Source organism: Oncorhynchus nerka, unplaced genomic scaffold (genome assembly GCF_034236695.1).
Source record: "Oncorhynchus nerka isolate Pitt River unplaced genomic scaffold, Oner_Uvic_2.0 unplaced_scaffold_7424, whole genome shotgun sequence".
In the NCBI taxonomy this organism is placed as follows: Eukaryota; Metazoa; Chordata; class Actinopteri; order Salmoniformes; family Salmonidae; genus Oncorhynchus; species Oncorhynchus nerka.
In genome coordinates this window covers 1-6,987 of record NW_027033893.1, presented here as the reverse complement: position 1 = coordinate 6,987, position 6,987 = coordinate 1, and the positions used below count along the sequence as shown (strand labels likewise).

Genomic DNA, 6,987 nt, shown 5'->3' with positions numbered 1-6,987 from the left:
AGGTTGGATGGAGAGCATTTGTGAACAGCAGTTTTCAGTTCTTTCCACAGATTCTCGATTGGATTCAGGTCTGGACTTTGACTTGGCCATTCTAACACCTGGATATGTTTATTTTTGAACCATTCCATTGTAGATTTTGCTTTATGTTTTGGATCATTGTCTTGTTGGAAGACAAATCTCCGTCCCAGTCTCAGGTCTTTTGCAGACTCCATCAGGTTTTCTTCCAGAATGGTCCTGTATTTGGCTCCATCCATCTTCCCATCAATTTTAACCATCTTCCCTGTCCCTGCTGAAGAAAAGCAGGTCCAAACCATGATGCTGCCACCACACATGTTTCACAGTGGGGATGGTGTGTTCAAGGGTGATGAGCTGTGTTGCTTTTACGCCAAACATAACGTTTTGCATTGTTGCCAAAAGTTTCAATTTTGGTTAAATGACCAAGAGCACCTTCTTCCACATGTTTGGTGTGTCTCCCAGGTGGCTTGTGGCAAACTTTAAGCTAACACTTTTTATGGATATCTTTAAGAAATGGCTTTCTTCTTGCCACTCTTCCATAAGGCAGATTTGTGCAATATCGACTGATTGTTGTCCTATGGACAGAGTCTCCCACCTCAGCTGTATAGATCTCTGCAGTTCATCCAGGTGATCATGGGCCTCTTGGCTGCATCTCTGATCAGTCTTCTCCTTGTATGAGCTGAAGAAGTTTAGATGGCCAGGTCTTGGTAGATTTGCAGTGGTCTGATACTCAATATTATCGCTTGCACAGTGCTCCTTGGGATGTTTAAAGCTTGGGAAATCTTTTGTATCCAAATCTGGCTTTAAACTTCTTCTAACAGTATCTCGGACCTGCCTGGTGTGTTCCCTTGTTCTTCATGATGCTCTCTGCGCTTTTAACGGACCTTCTGAGACTATCACAGTGCAGGTGCATTTATACGGAGACTTGATTACACACAGGTGGATTGTATTTATCATCATTAGTCATTTAGGTCAACATGGGATCATTCAGAGATCCTCACTGAACTTCTGGAGAGTTTGCTGCACTGAAAGTAAAGGGGCTGAATAATTTTGCACGCCCAATTTTTCAGTTTTTTGATTTGTTAAAAAGTTTGAAATATCCAATAAATGTCGTTCCACTTCATGATTGTGTCCCACTTGTTGTTGATTCTTCACAAAAAATACAGTTTTATATCTTTATGTTTGAAGCCTGAAATGTGGCAAAGGTCGCAAAGTTCAAGGGGCACGAATACTTTAAAGGCACTGTAGGTGTATGTTATGTTAGATATAGATTTATGTAATGTTATGCTATGTTAGATATAGATGTATGTTATGTTATGTTATGTAGATGTATGTTATGTTAGATATAGATGTAGTAATGTTATGTTATGTTAGATATAGATGTATGTTATGTTATGTTAGATATATATGTATACGTTATGTTATGTTAGATATTGATGTATGTTATGTTATGTTAGTATAGATGTATGTTATGTTATGATATAGATATATATGTATGTTATGTTAGATATAGATGTATGTTATGTTAGATATAGATGTATGTATGTTATGTTAAGTTAGATATAGATGTATGTAATGTTATGTTAGATATAGCCGTAATTAAAGACTGTTCATATAGGAACCCTGTTCTAGTTCCTGTTCTAGTTCCTCTTCGTAACTTACTGTACCATATCGTGGGAAGCAGTGCATCATGGTACCAGATTCTGTCCTCACCTGAGCACCTCGCCTGTTTGTTGCCATAATTACTGTATCCAGGTAGACAGAGGCAACTGTAGCTTCCTTCCTGGTTCTGACAGGTCCCTCCCTCTCCACAGATACCAGCAGTTACATTACACTCATCTATGTCTGAGAGAGAGAGAGAGAGAGAGAGAGAGAGAGAGAGAGAGAGAGAGAGAGAGAGAGAGAGAGAGCACAAACATTAACATAAACACTTGAGGAGAGAAGTGAGGAGGAGGCAGACAACTGAACACATCCCAGTGAGAAGAAAAATGAGAAAGAGAAGTAACAAAGTACATTCCAGAACAACAACCTGTGTATGTGCTGTTGGTTTACTGCAGTGGGTAAATCACTGACAGCTCAGTCAGGTATCAGATTGCTGCTATTTCATGTTATGGGTACACCTGTGAGTTCAGGCAGACATCTGTATTGGAACTTGGCCACAAGAAGAGGTCATGGGGTTAGAGGTCAGGGGTCAGGGATAACATGGCCTCGGCCCCCTCACCAGTGCCGGCGACAGAGTTGTTGCCGTGGTTACTGAGCCCTGACGGACAGTTACAGGTGTATCAGACCAGGTGTGTTTGTGCACATGCCCAGTACACAGTACACTCACTCACTCACTCACTCACCACTCACTCACTCACCACCACTCACTCACTCACTCACTCACCACCACCACCACTCACCTCACCACCACCACTCACTCACACACATACACACAAACACACACACACTTCTCTCTCACAAACACTTATACTGAAGTGACACGTTGAAAGGAGTCCCATATGATAAAAGCATGTTTCTCACCCTCACACCTGCTCTCTGTTAGTTTGTACCCAGACTGGCAGATGCAGACGTAGGACCCTGGGGTGTTCACACATGGTAAGTTGTTGGGGCAATCAGCAGTCTGCTTCTTACACTCATCCATGTCTGCACACAGAGATGTAAAGATGGAGGATGGGAGGAGAGAGAGAGAGAGAGAGAGAGGGAGAGAGAGAGGGAGAGAGAGAGAGAGAGACAGAGACAGAGACAGAGAGAAACAGAGAGAGAGAGAGAGAGAGAGAGAGAGAGAGAGAGAGAGAGAGAGAGAGAGAGAGAGAGAGAGAGAGAGAGGAAACAAAGAACATTCCAGAACAACAACCTTAGATGAGGGGTGTCAGCCATCCACGCGGTTTGTGTGCCATTGATTTACTGCAGTAGGCTAAAACAGGGTCAAAGTGTGGTACCATTGATTTACTGCAGTAGGCTAAAACAGGGTCACAGTGTGGTACCATTGATTTACTGCAGTAGACTAAAACAGGGTCACAGTGTTGTACCATTGATTTACTGCAGTAGGCTAAAACAGGGTCACAGTGTTGTACCATTGATTTACTGCAGTAGGCTAAAACAGGGTCACAGTGTGGTACCTTTGATTTACTGCAGTAGGCTAAAACAGGGTCACAGTGTGGTACCATTGATTTACTGCAGTAGGCTAAAACAGGGTCACAGTGTGGTACCATTGATTTACTGCAGTAGGCTAAAACAGGGTCACAGTTTCTTGGTAGTCTTAAACATTGACACAAAAATATACACCTCACACACCTGGTTATGGGATTAAAAAAAGAAGACACCTCTACCATGTCAGATACAGAGCTGAAATGTATCAAATGTTTAGTTTTCATCCCGATATTACACTTTATATACACTGCTCAAAAAAATAAAGGGAACACTTAAACACAATGTAACTCCAAGTCAATCACACTTCTGTGAAATCAAACTGTCCACTTAGGAAGCAACACTGATTGACAATACATTTCACATGCTGTTGTGCAAATGGAATTGACAACAGGTGGAAATTATAGGCAATTAGCAAGACACCCCCAATAAAGGAGTGGTTCTGCAGGTGGTAACCACAGACCACTTCTCAGTTCCTATTCTTCCTGGCTGATGTTTTGGTCACTTTTGAATGCTGGCGGTTCTTTCACTCTAGTGGTAGCATGAGACGGAGTCTACAACCCACACAAGTGGCGCAGGTAGTGCAGCTCATCCAGAATGGCACATCAATGCGAGCTGTGGCAAGAAGGTTTGCTGTGTCTGTCAGCGTAGTGTCCAGAGCATGGAGGCGCTGCCAGGAGACAGGCCAGTACATCAGGAGACGTGGGGGAGGCCGTAGGAGGGCAACAACCCAGCAGCAGGATCGCTACCTCCGCCTTTGTGCAAGGAGCAGCAGGAGGAGCACTGCCAGAGCCCTGCAAAATGACCTCCAGCAGGCCACAAATGTGCATGTGTCTGCTCAAATGGTCAGAAACAGACTCCATGAGGGTGGTATGAGGGCCCGACGTCCACAGGTGGGGGTTGTGCTAACAGCCCAACACCGTGCAGGACATTTGGCATTTGACAGAGAACACCAAGATTGGCAAATTCGCCACTTGCGCCCTGTGCTCTTCACAGATGAAAGCAGGTTCACACTGACCACGTGACAGATGTGACAGAGTCTGGAGACGCCGTGGAGAACTTCTGCTGCCTGCAACCACCTCCAGCATGACCGATTTGGCGGTGGGTCAGTCATGGTGTGGGGTGGCACCTGGCTCGATGTGTGTCCCCGGTTCGCCAGCACAGCCCAGTGCGGTCTATTCCACCTCGCCGCACTGGCCTGGCTACGGGGAGCATTCAACCAGGTAAGGTTGGGCAGGCTCGGTGCTCAAGAGCTCCAGTACGCCTGCACGGTCTGGTCTATCCGGTGCCACCTCCATGCACCAGCCCTCCGGTGGCAGCCCCCCACACCAGGCTGTCTCTCCGTCTTCTCCCTACAGGTGCTCCCACCTGTCCAGTGCCGCCAGAGCCAGCCAGGAGCTGCCGGACCCGTCCTTCACTCCTGCGCTGCCAGATCCTTCCTCCTGCCCAGCGCTGCCAGAGTCTCCTGTCTGTCCTGAGCCGCCAGAGTCTCCCGTCTGTAATGAGCCGCCAGAGTCTCCCGTCTGTCCTGAGCCGCCAGAGTCTCCCGTCTGTCCTGAGCCGCCAGAGTCTACCGTCTGTCCTGAGCCGCCAGAGTCTCCCGTCTGTCCTGAGCCGCCAGAGTCTCCCGTCTGTCCTGAGCCACCAGAGTCTCCCGTCTGTCCTGAGCCGCCAGAGTCTCCCGTCTGTCCTGAGCCGCCAGAGTCTCCCCGTCTGTCCTGAGCCTCCAGAGCCTCCCGTCTGCTGTCCTGAGCCTCCAGAGCCGCCAGTCTGTCCTGAGCCGCCAGAGCCGCCAGTCAGCCAGGAGACACCAGAGCCGCGGGGTTGCCAGGAGCCGCCAGAGCAGCCATTCAGCCAGGAGCCGCCAGAGCAGCCATTCAGCCAGGAGCCGCCAGAGCCGTCAGCCAGCCAGGAGCCAGCGCAGGGCCATCAGCCAGCCAGGAGCCTCCAGAGCCGTCAGTCAGCCAGGAGCCGCCAGAGCCGTCAGCCAGCCAGGAGCTGCCGGAGCCGTCCTTCACTCCGGAGCTGCCGGAGCCGTCCTTCAATCCGGAGCTGCCAGAGTCTCCCGCCTGTCCAGCACTGCCGGAATCACCCGTCCATTCGGGACCCATGGCTAGGGTCCCTAGTCGGAGGTCGGCGGTGAGGGTCGCTGCTCGTAAGAGGCCACGGGGGCGGTTGAGGAGGCGGACAAAAACTGTGGTGAAGGGCGTGATTTGGGGTGGGCAGTCTATGTTTGTTTTTCTATGTTGGTTTTTGTGATCGGCCTAGTATGGTTCTCAATCAGAGGCAGGTGTCGTTAGTTGTCTCTGATTGAGAATCATGCTTAGGTAGCGTGTGTTTCACTTTTTGTTTGTGAGTGTTTGGGCCACACGATACTGTTTCGGTTTTGTAGATTTCAACATTATTATTTGTGTTCCAGTGTTCAGTTGTGTGGTTTTGAATAAATCAATATGGACACTTACCACGCTGCGTTTTGGTCCGATCCTTACTCCTCCTCAGACGAAGAGGAGGAAAGTCGTTACACACACACTTGAATACTCACCCTTACACTCCCCAATGAGAGCAGTATAGTTGACAGGCGTTGTGGATCTGAACCCAGGTTGACACTGGCATTTGTAGCTCCCGATGGTGTTGAGGCAAGAAGCGTTGCTGCCACAAACCTGTGGTGTCTTCTGGCACTCATTGAGATCTGAAGAGAAAAGGACATATGGTGATAGAGCTGTGACTCACTAAATTCTCTTCCAGTGATTCCCTAACCCCTCCTCCAGTGAATCCCTAACCTCTCCTCCAGTCATTCCCGAATCTCTCCTGCAGTGATTCCCTAACCTCTCCTCCAGTGATCCCTAACCTCTCCTCCAGTGATTCACTAACCTCTCCTCAGTGATTCCCTAACCTCTCCTCCAGTGATTCCTAAACTCTCCTCCAGTGATTCCCTAACCTCTCCTCCAGTGATTCCCTAACCTCTCCTCCAGTGATTCCCTTAACCCCTCCTCCAGTGATTCCCTAACCTCTCCTCCAGTGATTCCCTAACCTCTCCTCCAGTGATTCCCTAAACTCTCCTCCAGTCATTCCCTAATCTCTCCTCCAGTGATTCCCTAACCTCTCCTCCAGTGATTCCCAACCCTCCTCCAGTGATTCCTATCCTCTCCTCCAGTGATTCCCTAACCCCTCCTCCAGTGATTCCCTAACCTCTCCTCCAGTGATTCCCTAAACTCTCCTCCAGTCATTCCCTAATCTCTCCTCCAGTGATTCCCTAACCTCTCCTCCAGTGATCCCCTTACCCCTCCTCCAGTGATTCCCTAACCTCTCCTCCAGTGATTCCCCTAACTCCCTCCTCCAGTGATTCCCTAACCTCTCCTCCAGTGATTCCCTAACCTCCAGTGACTCTCCTCCAGTCATTCCCTAATGCTCCTCCAGTGACTCCCTAACCTCTCCAGTGATTCCCTAAACCTCTCCAGTCATTCCCTAATCTTCTCCCTCCAGTGATCCCCTAACCTCTCCTCCAGTGATTCCCTATCCTCTCCTCCAGTGATTCCCTAACCCCTCCACCAGTGATTCCTAACCTCTCCTCCGGTGATTCCCTAACCTCTCCTCCAGTCATTCCCTAATCTCTCCTCCAGTGATTCCCCTAACCTCTCCTCCAGTGATCCCCTTACCCCTCCTCCAGTGATTCCCTAACCTCTCCTCCAGTGATTCCCTAACCCCTCCTCCAGTGAGTCCCCTAACCTCTCCTCCGGTGATTCCCTAACCTCTCCTCCAGTGATCCCCTTACCCGTCCTCCAGTGATTCGCTAACCTCTCCTCCAGTGATTCACTAACCTCT

At 48.9% G+C, this 6,987-nt stretch overlaps 1 long non-coding RNA gene across 1 annotated transcript; it reads right to left on the bottom strand.

Moving 5' to 3' along the window:
• Positions 1-1,503: 1,503 nt before the first annotated feature.
• On the bottom strand, positions 1,504-5,983 carry LOC115116523 (uncharacterized). The gene is made up of 3 exons (XR_010461958.1): positions 5,708-5,983; positions 2,539-2,661; positions 1,504-1,860 (listed from the first exon to the last, which is right to left on the bottom strand). It is a non-coding gene; the product is annotated as an uncharacterized LOC115116523 (long non-coding RNA).
• Between the last annotated feature and the right edge of the window lie 1,004 nt (positions 5,984-6,987).